Source organism: Ailuropoda melanoleuca, chromosome 4 (assembly GCF_002007445.2).
Source record: "Ailuropoda melanoleuca isolate Jingjing chromosome 4, ASM200744v2, whole genome shotgun sequence".
Lineage (NCBI taxonomy): Eukaryota > Metazoa > Chordata > Mammalia > Carnivora > Ursidae > Ailuropoda > Ailuropoda melanoleuca.
This window is the reverse complement of record NC_048221.1, coordinates 16753352-16768951: the sequence shown is the minus strand read 5'-3', so window position 1 is coordinate 16768951 and position 15600 is coordinate 16753352. Positions and strand designations below refer to the sequence as shown.

General features: G+C 40.9%; 1 pseudogene; it reads left to right on the top strand.

Moving 5' to 3' along the window:
* The first annotated feature begins 14252 nt into the window (after positions 1–14252).
* On the top strand, positions 14253–15055 carry LOC100467390 (annotated as a pseudogene).
* Positions 15056–15600: the final 545 nt, after the last annotated feature.

The window sequence follows — 15600 nt, the reverse complement described above, 5'->3', positions numbered from 1 at the left end:
AATCATATAACGTGGCCTTTTGTGTCTGGGTTTTTTTCAGTTAGCATCATGTTTTCAAGATTTATCTGTTTTGTGGCATGTGTCAGTGCTTCCTTTCTTTTTTCTTTTTAATTTTTAAGTAATCTCGACACCCAGCATAGGGCTCGAACTCACAACTCCGAGATCAAGAGCTGCATGCTGTCCCAACTGAGCCAGCCAGACAGACCCCCAGTACTTCATTTCTTTCTATGGTTGAATAATATTCCATTTTGTTTGTCCTTTCCATATGTTGCTGGGCATTTGGGTTTCCACCTTTTGGCTATTGGGAATAGCACTGCTGTGAACATCGGTGTACATGTTTTTGTTAGAACACCTATTTTTATTTTTGGGGTACATACCTAGGAGTAGAATTGCAACTTTGCTTTTTTTTTTTTTTTTAAGATTTATTGATTTTATTTATTTTAGAGCACAAGTGGGAGGAGTAGCAGAGAGAGAGAATCTCAAGCAAGCTCGCCCTGAGCATGGAGCCTGACACAAGCTCGATCTCACAACCCTGAGATCATGATCGGAGCCTTAAGCAAGAGTTGGATCCCCAACCGACTGAGCCATGCAGGCACCCTGCCACTTTGCTTATTTTTTTAAGACAGTTACAACTATGGAACCCACTTAGCATTCTTCCTTCAAGTGATTTATAAGATTTGTTTTCTCTCTTCACCTGGGTCTCTGCTCAGATGTCATCTCAGAGACAGCTTCCCAGACAACCTTGTGTATTTATTTATGTTATCTTTACTTATCGCTTGTTTCTCCCCTAGAATAAAGGTCTTGAGGGCAGGGATTTAATTCTTTGTCACCACTGTCCTCTTAGCACCTTGCACAGGATCTGGCACTGTTGAGAAGTACGTGTTGAGTAAATGCTGAATGGGCACTTCACCTGGGAGACAAGCGCTCATAGACTATTGTGGGAACTGTAAATTGGTAGTACTTATAAAGAGGGTCGTTTGGCAGTATCAGATTTAAAATGTTCATGCCCTTTGACTCATTTCAATTCTAGGAGTTTATCTAAGCATACCCCCATATATATGTAAAAAAATTCATTGTTGGGGTGCCTGGGTAGCTCAGTTGGTTAAGCGTCTGCCTTCGGCTCAGGTCATGATCCCAGGGTCCTGGGATGGAGCCCCCCATGGAGCCCCACGTCGGTCTCCCTGCTCAGTGGGGAGTCTGCTTTTCCTTTTCCCTCTGCCCCTCCCCCTGCTTGAGAGAGCGTGCACACTCGTTCTCAAAATCTTTTTTTTTTTTAAAGAAGAGAAAATTCACTGCTGCATTGTTTGTAATATATTTTTTAAAAACCTACCTATCCCTTATTAAGAGGCTGGTTGCATTAAATAGAATATATCTGCATTAGTCTCCAGCTATCATAATAAAATACCCCAGTCTGGGCGCCTTAAACAACAGAAATTTACTTTCTCATAGTTCTGGAGGCTAGAAGTCCAGGGTCAAGGTGCTACCAGAGTTGCTGAGGCCTTTATTCCTGGCTTGCAGGTGGTTGCCTTCTTCCTGTGCCCTCACGTCGCCTTTCCTCTGTGCATATGGAGAGAGAGAGGTCTCTGGTGTCTGTTCTTTTTTTTAAGGACATTAGTCCTATCTGATTAGAGTTCCACTCTTATGACCTCATTTAGCGTTAATTACCCCCCTGAAGATCCTATCTTAAACACAGTCACATTGGGGGCTAGGGTTTCAACATACGAATTTGGAGGTGACACAAATCATAATGTCATCAATTAAACGAAGTAGTATGCAGCAATTTAAAAGAATTAGTGCAAACACTGAAAAATATCCAGGAAATGTTGCGTTTAAAAAGCCATGTTTTATGATTGTATGTTTATAATTCAAACTGTGTTTTTAAAAAGACCATGTGTTTATACATATGTAAGTTTAGAACATTTCTGCAAAAATATAACAGAACTGGTTTTTTTTTTTTTAATTTTTTAAGTAAGCTCTACACCCAATATGGGGCTTGAACTCACAACCCAGAGATCAAGACTCACACGCTCTACTGACCAAGCTAGCCAGGCACCCCTCTATTAGAACTGTTAACTGTGCAGCTAAATCAGAGTCTCTTAGTTTTCACTTTATACTCTTCTATATTGTTGGATTTTGGGTGGCCGAAAGTATGTATTCCTTTTATGGTAATAAAAAAATAAAAATAAAACGTATGAAATGTGCAGAGCTCTTGAGAGAGAAATTTAGTTATAATGGTAGCCATTAACACACCTGTGCTAGCTAGCCATGCGTGCTATTTTCAAATATATTAAACTCAGATGTACATTTATTTTTAAAATGTATATTTATTTTATATTATAATTAGATAGTAATTCCATAATAATTTGAAACATACACAAAGTCACGAGATAGTATCTGTTATGCCACGGACCCTGAGGGTCCCTGCAGGTTCTTGTTGGATATACCAAGAATTCAACGCCCTACCTGCTTCTCTTCACCTGGGCTGTTGCTCAGAGTCACGTTTTCAGCAAGAATCCTTGAGGGATGAAGTATTGTCTCCCTTCGGACAAAAGGCAGACTTAACTTCCACTTACTATAAAAATGGAATCCCCCAAGCTCAGTATTCTCTTCTGATAATGAGACACTATGTGAGCAGACAGCTATGGTCAACGCTTTCGTATCACACCCAGGAAACTTGGGGGCATAGGGAACTGTTACAAACCAATGGGAATCTCTGGCTACTGCTTTTGCTGTGGATGAAGTCCTTTGTGTCTGACCCAGGGGTCTTGTGTCTTCTGTCAGCACCTGTGAAATAGTAACAGAGTAGCTACTAGTTTAGTTTGTAAATTCGTTAAAATTCCAGACCTACACCTGCGACCCAATGTCCACCACCCCAGATTTTTTAAATCAAATCATACCATTTCATTTGTAATAATACCAGAGTGCGTCTCTATAACATTCTATTCAGCACAACCACAAAACCAATTTTATACCTTGGAAGGCCAGTAAATCCTTACTATCATTTGCATAATACTTAAATGTAGATGAATTTCTTTGGGTAAATTAAAAACTTATCCCTGTCCTTTGCATCAGTATTTTAAGTTTGGTATCACTGCAACATTGAAACATGAATATATTTCATTTATATGTGGACTTCTTTCAAAGCCTTGGGTTAATTTTTTGGCTCCGAACTGCAGAAATAGGAGGGTTTGGGTAATGGAGTATCACATTTTTCGGTATGCAATAAACACTTATAAATCAGTTATTTCTGACAAAAGCTCTAGTTAACATTATTGGCCAAATTGTACAAATCAGTTATTCTCAATCTTAGAAAATATTTATTGGTGAAACTGGAAAAAGAATGTATAGCTCCAGGCTGCTTTTTTTCTTAAGATTTTTTTTTCCCCAAGTAAGCTCCACACCCAATGTGGAACTTGAACTCACAATCCCAAAATTGAGAGTAGCATGCTCCACCCACTGAGCCAGCTGGGCACCCCCCAGGCTGCTTTTTAGCTATCACTGTTAACCATGGTACTGCCAAAGGACCAACATATAGGCTTTTTTCAAAATGTGAATGAAACTGACTTCTGGTCAGGGTAGCTTTGTACACACTTTGATGCCACTCCCTTTGTTCCAAACACATAGTAAAATTAATAAAAGATTAAAATTACATATGCATATTCAAAAACAAGATAAACATTTATGTTGACCAGAAACAGAGCTGTAATCTTGCTGGGTTATGGATCCAGAAATAGAGGCAGTCTGAAGTTTATAATCTATAAGATAATATGATTGAGTGGGTGGGGACAAGTGCCCCATATAATGGGGATAACAGCCCCAGATTACTGCGTGCACTTAGGAATTCAGGTGGGGCTCCCTAAACTTAACAGAGATTGGAAAAATCTACAGCCCATCCATTCCTGAAGACGTAGCTTATGTGAAGTTATATACTTAGGAAGTAGACAGGACATTGAATGCAGACCTAAATCCAACTACCCCCTCACTTGGTGCGTGGATCTCCTGTCTCCCAAATTTTATAGCGGAAACAGAGTCTCAAGTTACAAATGTAAAACTTCTTTCTGGTTGGGTTTCCTGGACGATTCAGTAGATGTTATCACAAAACCATCAGGGAAGGAGATACATGTATAGGGGAAAAAATCCCCATTCATGAGATGTTTATAAATCAAGCTTTCAAAACATGCAAGCAAACCTAGCCAAAAGAAAGAACCAACAAAATCAGCATCAAGAGATGAATTCACTGCAGTTAAAATGAAAATAATGGAGTAACCGGACAATAACTTAATGTATTTTAGAATATCCAAAGACATAAAGGAAGCATACCTATTTTAAAAGAATAAGAAATTATGAAATAAAAGTTATCAGAAATGGAAAGGTGACAGACAAATATGTAAAGAACTGGCTGGAAATTGTAGAAATTTAAAATGCAATTGTTGAATAAATATAGATGTCATGAACTCTAGGTAGGTCTTAGTGGGAAGAGGTTTAGTGAATTGGAAAGTTATATTGTATTCTGAGTGAATAGCTCATACTAAGAGAAAAAAAGAACAATTAAAAAACATGAAGACTAGATTGAAGGACTTCAATGTAAGTGTATAAATTGCAAAAGATTACCCTAGAGGGACTGCAGAGAAGTAATACTGCATTTAACACAATGTTTGGAAATGTTCCAGAATTGAAGATACATATCCTCAAAACAAATGTGCACACTGAATGCCATGCAGGATAAATAAAAGTAATCACTTGGACAAAGTGCAACGAAATTACAGAACATTAAGAATAAAGAAACCTTACAAGCTACCAGAGGAAAAAGGCACAAAACTCACAATGCAAAGCAATTTGGCAACAAACATTTTTCACAGCAATAAAAGATAGCAGACAATGGAGTAACCTGGAATTTGCTGAGAAATAACTGTCAACTTCAAATTCTATATCCAGTTAAACTCTTGCTAGAATGAAGAAAACGTAAATACATTTTCAGTTCCCTAATGAATAAGAGATGGTCTTAGCCAGTGACCCTCACTGAGAGAACTAGAGAATGTGCTTCTCAGAAGAAAAGTTTACCCAATGGAAAGGAGTGGGATAAAATAAACAATGACATGAACTAATATTAGAAAACCATCAGTAAATTTTAATTTACAATTGACTATTAAAATAGTTTTTGTGTGTGTGCATGTAAAAATAAAAGTCGGAACTAAAATTTTAGGTAAAAATAGAATACAAAGTATGTGTCATTTGGGATGTTTGGAGCAACGAGAAACAGAAACCTTGACTGCAGCCTGGCTTAAAGTATACAGACATGCATTATCTCACATCACAGGAAATCCTCAAGTACAGCAGGCCAAGTTGACTGATTCAGGGGACCCAAGTTCTTAATCTTTTTCTGTTTTCCACCTCCAGAGAAGGCCCTGTCCTCTGGTTTCTAGCAAGATGGGTTTAACCGTTCTCCTGAAGATTCAAAAGATTCCTTTTCATGTTTCACTGACCACAGCTGGACACCGTTTTGTGAATTTATCCCTGCCCATGGAGAAAGAGTCAGCCCTGATGGTGGAGTCAGTTCTTAATTAGGAGGAAGATAAAGACAGTAAATAACTTAGGATTTTGTTAAAAATTTTTATTTAGAATATATAACAATTAAATAAATAGAAATATAGTTTACAGCTTTCAAGACAGTCAAGGGGAGATAAAGAAAAAAAATATTCATTGGGGCGCCTGGGTGGCACAGCGGTTAAGCGTCTGCCTTCGGCTCAGGGCATGATCCCGGCCTTATGGGATCGAGCCCCACATCAGGCTCCTCTGCTGTGAGCTTGCTTCTTCCTCTCCCACTCCCCCTGCTTGTGTTCCCTCTCTCGCTGGTTGTCTCTATCTCTGCCAAATAAATAAATAAAATCTTTTAAAAAAGAAAAAAGAAAAAATATTCATTGAACAGAAGGCAGGAGAGGAGGGGCGCCTAAAATATTTTTGGGGCGCCTAGGTGGCTCTGTCAGTTGAGAGTCAGACTCTTGATTTCGGCTTAGGTCATGATCTCAGGGTCATGAGATCAAGCCTCACGTCAGGCTCCACACTCAGCGGGGAATCTGCTTGAGATTCTTTCCCCACTCCCTTTTGCTCCTCTCAACCCCCCATGCTCTCTCTGTAAAATAAATAAATAAAATCTTACCAAAAAAAAAAAAAAAGAGAGAGAGAGAGAGAAAGGAGAAGAAGGCAAGGAGAGGAAAAAAGGAAGCAAAGAAAAACCATGGTAAACAGGGAAAAAAACATATAAGATGATAGCAATGCATCAAAACATACCAATGATCACAATGAATGTAAAAGGTGTAAACTTGCCTGCTTATTGCCCTCACACGAGGGAACTCAATGAGCAGCCAGCCAGCGGTTTCCTGGGTACCAGCGCTGTTTGGGTCTTTTTTGAGTGGGAGATGTAATTCTCCTATTAAGCACTAGAGGTCAGCAACATTCATTACTGAATCTGTTTTCCCTGTACTCAGTCTCCGCCGTCAGGAATGTGCTGCTTTTTAGAGCTGACATATAATCTTCCATCTAAGGATTATTTTCAAATTAAAAAAAAAAAAATTTTTTTTTGGAGCACCTGGGAGGCTCAGTCAGCTAAGCGTGGGACTCTCCATTTCGGCTCAGGTCACAGGGCCATGAGATTGAGCCTTGCATGGGGCTCCACTCTCAGCGGAAGTCTGCATGGGATTCTCTCTCCCCCTCTGTACCCCTCTCATATGTGTGTGCGCGCTCTCTCTCTCAAATAAATAAATAATTTAAAAAAAACACATTTTTATAGCACTTAGCATTTCAGCTACTCAAAATAGTTGTCAAGAATGTATTTAAGTGCCTGGTAGATCAGCAGACGTGGAGGCCAGCTCCTTTACGGATTGCACATCTTACTTGATGGGAATTAGTTAGATGTTCTGTGAATATAGCTTCTTTAGCTAAGATTCAAATAGGACATATGCAGCTAGAGAGCCTTCATAGGCTGTAAGGACAGCTAGATTTATGCAAGTTAACGTCTGTTGTTGGAAGGCTGTTCTCTTTCCGGCTAACAGTTACCATGAAAAATCATATGGCTTGTTCACTGTCCGGAAGGTGTGTTACCAGATAGGATTCTTTTCCTCACTCTGATGTCTTTATTTTATTACAAGCTTATTGGATTTTGTTTTAAGTCTTTACAGAAGAAGCAGAAGGTGAGGGGCAGCTGAGTGGCTCCATCAGTTAAGCATCTGCCTTCAGCTCAGGTCATGATCCTGGAGTGCTGGAATAGAGGCCCACAAAGGGCTCCCTGCTCGGTGGGGACCCTGCTTCTCCCTCTGTCCCTCCCCCCCACTGCTCGAGCTCTCTCTCTTGATCTCTCTGTCAAATCAATAAAGTCTTTTAAAAAAATAAAATAGATTGAAAAAAAGAAGCAGAAGATGAACAGAAATTCATAAAGGGGGGCATCCTTCGGCTCTGACCAGCTGCCCAGTTTTGCCAATTTCACTTTTACTTTAATCTTTATTACATTAATTCTAGTGGCAGTGGCTATTAGTCAACAGTCACTGACTGCAATGAATACTTCGTTACTTGGACTGAGTTTAAAACCAGCAATTATATTTAACTTGTGTTTAAGCAGACAATGGCTCATTTGAAATCTGATGCTGTCATGTGGGAACCTAATTTCATTGTTTTGCTAAGACATATTATTATAGCCCATCATAGATGTCTAATAACTTTGTGGAATCAGTATGAATTGACTAATGGGATCTTTTCTTTCAGGTTTCACTACCAATGGATAGAAATTCCATTTTTGTTTTTTTGAAAGATTTTATTTATTTATTTATTTGTCAGAGAGAGAGGGAGAGAGAGAGCCCAAGCAGGAGGAGCGGCAGGCAGAGGAAGAAGCAGGCTCCCTGCTGAGCAAGTAGCCCAATGCAGGACTTGATCCCAGAGTCCTGGGATCATGACCTGAGCTGAAGGCAGACACATAACCAACTGAGCCACCCAGGAGTCCCAATGTATAGAACTTTTGAAGTTGAGCTGCAAAATTCACTGTTTGTTAAATGCCTTTTCCAGAAGTGAACTGTGCCTTTTGTTAAAGTTTTACTTAATTAAATTAATTAATGTATTTCTTAGAGAGAGAGAGAATGTGCATACACAGGTGTTGGGGGAGGAGCAGAGGGAAAGAGAGAGAATTTCAAGCAGGCTCCATGATGCAGGGGTCGATCTCACGACCCTGAGATCATGACCTGAGCTGAAATAAAGAGTCAGTCTTTGTTTTAAAACCAGTAGTGAACTCTCAGAATTTCATACTCAGGTTTCAAATTATTTGTATGCAGGAAAAAAAAAGTCTAATTTTCAAAGTAAGATTCAGTGTTAAAACCCCTGAGGAATTTATTAAAGTGGTAAAACTAATTATCTGGTGCAGGAAGTCAATACAATGGTAATCTCTGAGATTAAGAAGCAGTAGTGATTGGGGAAGGCATGGAGAAAAGCTTCTGGGCTGATTCCCAGGTTCAAGGTCATAAATTGGGTGGTGGTTACACAGGCATGTCCACCTTGTCATAATCTGTCAAGACCTACACTTATGATTTATAGGCATTTCTGTAAGTACATCATACTCCAGTAACATTTTAAAAAAATTGTTATTTACTGAACATCACTTTCATCCAAACTGTATTCTAAAATTCCATCAATAAAGGAAACTTTTCCAGGGTAGTCTTTACCCTGCCTTTGAAAGACTTTGGTTCCTTTGTGTTCTGGGAGTCCTGCTGAGAATGAGTCTTCCCCAGTGTATTCCAACCAAGACTCAGGGGACCTAGAAGTGGTGTCCCCACTATCCTTCTGAGGGTATTATACTTTATGTTTTATGTTTGAGTATTCATGTCTTCTGTGCTTTTATTTGATTCCCAGGCCATGTAGGCTCTGAGAAGGAGAGTGGGAATGCCCTGGGAACCATTACTATAATCAGCACTTGAATAAATTACTAAACCTGGTTTGATCATTATAAAATTATTGTCCCAACTGTGATATCAAACACTTGCATAGGTTTGGACTGTAGTGTCAGCTATATCTAAGTGTATTTTTAAAAGTTTGAAGTAATTTCACCAGCAGAAATGTTTAAAGAATAATGCAAAGACTTCCTGTATACCGTTTACCAATGTCCCAATAGACGACTTTATCACATTTCCTTTACATTCTGTCCCTGTTGAAAGTAAGTTACAGACACAATGCCCAATTACCCCTAAATTCTATGTATTTCCTACAAATAAGGGCAATCTTCTACATGTAACCATCAAAATCAAGAATTTAACATTGAGGGGCGCCTGGGTGGCACAGCGGTTAAGCGTCTGCCTTCGGCTCAGAGCGTGATCCCCGCGTTGTGGGATCGAGCCCCACATCAGGCTCCTCTGCTATGAGCCTGCTTCTTCCTCTCCCACTCCCTCTGCTTGTGTCCCCTCTCTCTCTGGCTGTCTCTACCTCTGTCAAATAAATAAATAAAATCTTTTAAAAAAATAAAATAAAAAAAAAGAATTTAACATTGATATCATGCAATCCATAAACCATATTCATGTTTTGCTAGTTATCCCAATAATGTGCAGGATCACGTGTTGCATATATATGTCATATCTCTTTGGTCTCCTTCAGTCTAGACCAGTTCCTAAGACTTTCCTTGTCTGTCACAAGCTGGACAGTTTTTAAAAGCATAGGCCAGTTGCCTTCCCGACTGCTTCTCAGTTTGGATTTGTCTAATGCTTCCCTCACGATTAGATGTAAGTCAAGCATTTTGGCAGGAATGTCACAGAAGTGAACTGTGTCCTTACATCTGACATGCAATGTTGATTTGCCCCAACACTGGCCTTGTTGATTTTGATCTCTTCGTTAAGGTGGTGTCTGCCCGTTTCCTTCACTATGAAGTTATTTGTAACTATCCATTGGGAAGATACTTTGAAACCAGGTATATATCTCAGTCCTCTAAAAAATGTCACCACTTCTTCCAGCATCTATTGATGATTCTTGTCTGAACCAATTTTTACCGTGATGGTTGCCAAATTGTGATTTTCTAATCCCATCATTCTTCTGCATGTATAGTTGGCATTCTACCATAGGGAAGCACTTTCTCGTCTCTCCATTTATCCATTAACTCATTTATTTATATCATCATGTGTCCATGGATTCCTATTTTATTCAGTGGTTAATCAATTCATTACCATCACTATTTATTTGATACTCAAATTGTCTCAGATTTGTCCAGTGGGACCCCCTTCACAATGTCCTCTTAACATGTTCCCACCATTCTTTGAGTACCTCCTTACTTTGTAACATAAGATGAGCCATACTGATCTTGTAGCTTCCATGCCCTAGCCCTGGAACCAGCCACTTCCCCAAGGAGCTCTGGTTCCCTTTAGTGGAGTAAGGTGTTTAGAAACCAAGATCTAAATACGAGGTGTGTTCATTGCTAGTCACTACACACACACACACACACACACACACACACACACACACTGACACTCATATAAGTGCATACACTTACAACTTCCACTTACAACTCTATTTCTCTGTATACTCACACCAATACTTTCAATTTCTGTCAAACTCCACAAGCCTCATTCTAGCCTTCCCCAGACAGTATTTGTAACTTTGTGGGAAACCTGGCTCTCAATACCCTCAATATATTTACTTTCTTGCTCAATCCCCCTTTAAGTAATCAATCTTTGGGCAAACTGACCTCCTTGAACTTAATTGTACTGGCTACCTCCTCACTTGGCCCTGGTGCTGTTGGTTGTCTCCCATAAATATTGGGGAAAGAGAAAGTCATCTAAGGTTTATTGATTTTTGTTTTAATGAGGTCAGTAATTGGTGAACTATTGAAGGTATTTATTGTAGAATTTTATTTATTTATTTGAGAGAGAGACAGAGAGAGAGAGCTCAAATAAAAGTACAGGGGAAGGGGCAGAGGTGGAAGGAAAGGAAGAAGCAGATTCCCTGCTGAGCAGGGAGCCCTATGCGGGGCTCAATCCCAGGACCCCGGGATCATGACCTGTGCCAAAGGCAGACGCTTAACCAACTGAGCCACACAAGCACCCCTTAAAAGTATTTTTGAGTGATCGCATGATAAAAATGTAGTTAGATTGGGGGTGCCTGGGTGGCACAGCGGTTGGGCGTCTGCCTTCAGCTCAGGGCGTGATCCCGGCTTTATGGGATCGAGCCCCACATCAGGCTCCTCTGCTATGAACCTTGCTTCTTCCTCTCCCACTTCCCCTGCTTGTGTTCCCTCTCTCGCTGGCTGTCTCTGTCTCTGTCAAATAAATAAATAAAATCTTTTTTAAAAATGTAGTTAGATTGTGGTTAATCACAGATAATTCATCTCAATAATAATTTCTTAGCTAAATAGAGTTCCAGCTAAATATAAAGAAAAAATATGTTAAATTTGAGGATAACTTTGAATAATAGTAAAAACATAAATTTGTATAAAAATAATACAGTTCACATTTTGGAGCTCTTACTATGGGTCCATCACGAAGTACTGTACATTTGTTATGTCATTATCTTCCCAGCAATTCCAGTTATGCCCACTTTGAGAGTCTCTGTTTTACAAATGAGGAAACTGAAGTTCAGAGCAGGATTAAGTAACTTGCTGATGCTGCTGAGATTTTTAGTGCTGAAGCCTTTGAATTGAGTCAGTTCATCCCAAGTGTGTACTGTTTACAGTAGATGATTCACCATTAGACCTTGGTTGGTTTTGTGTGTTTGTTTGAAATTAAGAATAGAGCTGACTTAGACCACTTTATAAATCTTAAAATCCTGGGGGAGAGGTATATGTTTCTTCCACTTCCTTTGTAGTACTTTTTTTTTTCTTTTTTCAATTTTTTAAAAATTAAAAAAAATTTTTAAAGATTTTATTTATTTGATAGAGAGAGAAAGAGAGCAAGAGCGGGGTGGGGGTGGAGGACAAAGGGAGAGGGAGAAGCAGACTCCCCTCTGAGCAGGGAGCCCCACATGGGGCCCCATCCCAGGACCCTGAGATCAGACCTGAGCTGAAGGCAGACAGACGCTCAACCAACTGAGCCACCCGGGAGCCCCAGAGTTTAAAATTCTTATATAGAATGAGAAAGGTACTGAAATGAAGATTAAGAGATTATTCTCAAGTACAAATAAATTTTTTACTGGATGTACTAGTCTATTATACTTCAGTTACCTAAAGTTGTATGAATGACTTCAGGTTCACTACTGTGTACAGCCAAATGGAATAAAGGAAAAGAGCTGCAGTGGAACGAAACTTGGTCTATAAATTGTGCTTTTTTTGCTTTCTTGTTTTTAGACCTTCCCTTTTACTTTTTGGTGAGGGCATAACACTTTGTAACACAGCAGTACTGTTGGCAGTCTGAGACTCAACCGACAGCATTAACTAATTTAACAATTATGTCTTACGTGTAGGTTAGACATCAGGACTGTGTTTTATATATTGAGGATATAAGGCATGTACACCATCCTCAAGGAGTGTTCAGTTAGTGGGGTGGACTGATAAGTTTGTTCATCCATTCCATCATTCCTTCAGTTTTTCATTTATTCAGCAGATACTCAATTTGTGCCGGACGGGATGCTTGGTGCTAGAATATAAGGGTGAACAAGACAGAAAAGTCCCTGTATTCAAGGACCACTATGCCTTGAGAAAGAAACAAGAGAATGACGCATGCATATTTATATCTCTAGTTGTGATATGTGTCATAAAAGAAACACATAAAGGGCAGAGAGAGTACCAGCTGTAGGCAGGGATGGAAACATAACCTCTTTTAGATTGAGTAGTCAGGAAGAGTAGATGTGGGTCAGTAGGCCCTTTTGGCTGGAAGTAATCAAACACCAACCAAAGACGGCATAAACTGGGAAGACATTAACTCACCTAAAAGGTGTGGACGTAGGTGGTAGTAGGGTTGGATCAATTTCCCCACTTGCTTCCTTCGTGGCTGCAATAACTCCAGGCATCCTTAACTAACTCAACCACATGGAGGTCTTCTCCGTGCTGCTCTTTTTTTTTTTTTAATTTAAATTTTAGGTAGTTAACCTACAGCTCAATATTGGTTTCTGGAGTAGAATTCAGTGATTCATCACTTACATACACCACCCAGCGCTCATCACAACAAGTGCCCTCCGTAATCCCCATCACCTGTCTAGCCCACCCCCCACCAACCTCCCTCCATTAACCCTCAGTTTGTTCTCTATCATTAAGAGTCTCTTATGGCTTGTTTCCCTCTCTCCTTGTTTTCTTTTCCCCCTTCCCATATGTTCATCTTTTTTCTTTCTTAAATTCCATGAATGAGATCATATGATATTTGTCTTTCTCTGAATGACTTACTTTCACTTAGCACAATACACTGTAGTTTCATCCATGTCGTTGCAAATGGCAAGATTTCATTCTTTTTGATGGCTGAGTAATATTCCATTGTACATATAAATACCACATCTTCTTTATCCATTCATCAGTTGATGGACATTTGGGTTCCCTCCATAGTTTGGCTATTATTGATATTGCTGCTATAAACATTGGGGTGCCTGTATCCCTTTGAATGTGTATTTTTTATCCTTTGGGTAAATACCTAGTTGTGCAATTGCTGGATCCTGGGGTAATTCTATTTTTAACATTTTGAGGAACTTCCATAGTGTTCTCCAGAGTGGCTGTAACAGTTTGTATTCCCACCAACAGTACAAGAGGGTTCCCCCTTCTCCACATCCTCGCCAACACCTGTTGTTTCTTGTGTTGTTAATATATCCATCCTGACAGGTGTGAGATGGTATCTCAGCATGGTTTTGATTTGCATTTCCCTGATGATGAGTGATGTTGAGCATCTTTCCATGTGTCTGTTAGCCCCCTGGATGTCTTCATCGGAAAAGTGTCTATTCATGTCTTTTGCCCATTACTTAACTGGGTTATTTGTTTTTTTGGGTGTTGAGTTTGATAAGTTCTCTGTAGATTTTGGATACTAACCTGCTGCTCCTTTTCATCCCAACATACTTCCCCAACGTCTCACTAACAGGAACTTGGTCACCTGGCTGTCCCTTACCCAAGCCCCTGGGATTACCATGATAGCCTTAAAACAGTGAAGGCTTGGGCTATGCTGGATCCAGGCACCATTGGCAGCAGGCCGTGCTCCAGGGCTGCTCCAGGCCTGGCCGCGAAGGGTTCAGGGCTATGGCCTGGGCTCTGGGGATGCCCAGCCAGAGCCCACGACCTGACAAGATCCCCTCTCCCACACCCCCCAAGCCTGTAAGCAGCAGCCATGGCACCCAGCCAGAATGGCATGATCCTGAAGCCTGGCTTCCACGAGGACTGGCAGTGGCACGTGGCCACATAGTTCAATCAGCCAGAGCAGAAGATCTGGAGATGCAGGCTGGGCAAGCCCAGGCACACCCCAGCACCCTGCAACCCATCAACCCAGCCCATCGTGAGGTGCCCACGGTGAGGTATCACGCCAAAGTGTGAGCCGGCAGGGGCTTCAGCTTGGAAGGGTGATGGGGAGGCTGGCCTGGACCACTGAGATCTCAGTGGATCCAAGAAGATGGAGGAAGTCCATGGAGCCCCTGCAGGCCAACAGGCAGTGGCTGAGGGAGCACTGCTCCAGGCTCATCCTCTTTCCCAGGAAGCCCTGGGCCCCCAGAGAGGGAGGCTGCTCTGCCGAAGAACTCACATTGGCTGCCCAGATGACAGGATCGATCACACCCATATTGCATGTCTATAGAAGGAGAACGCCAAGTCGTTACAAAGAACTTTAAGGCATTGGCTAGTCTTCCCATGGCCCATGCCAATGCCTGGCTCTTTGGCTTCCAGGCAAAAAGATCCAAGAAAGCTCCAGAACAGGATGTTGAAAAGAAAAAATTAAATGTCTCTGGCACCTTGTGGTTAAAACAACCACAACCACAGCCATCACCACCACCACCATCACCACCACCACTGCCAACCACCCAGGGCAGGCTCATCCCCTGGTACTGGGGAAAGAAAAGCTGTCCACCCAACAAAATCCGTATTATGCTAGCAGGCAAGGAGCAGAGAATGGCTGTTGGGAGGGCGGACAACAGTGTTTGACTGGGAAACCTCTCTAAATTGGTGACACTCGAACTGAAACCTAAAGGACAGGAACTAGTATGCAGTGCAAGGATGGGGTGGGCAGAAACAACCCTGGCGGAGAGAAAAAAAACAAAAACCTGTGCGGAGATCCTGAGGCACTGGAGACTGCTGTGTACGACACAGAGGATATAATACAAGCTCTCAGTGCCTTTGCACTTGCCCCACGATTCATATGGAATGGTCTTCCCAAAGCACTGGCTGGCTTCCCCACCTTCTCCAAGGTTTTCTTCACAAGCCTCATATAAAATCTGTACCCCCAACATCTTCTATCTCTCTCTCACGCTTTATATTTTCCCCTTGAAACTTATGGCTATTTCACATACTGTGTGTTTATTTTCCTACTACGCACTGACTTGCTCTGTAACGGCAGGGATTCTGATCCATCTTGTTCACTGCTTTTTTCCTATGACCTAGAACGGTGTCTAAGACATACGAAGGCCTTAATGGATTTTAGATATTCTTCCGTTAGTAATTTAGCAAATGAGAAGAAAGTCCAACTCACC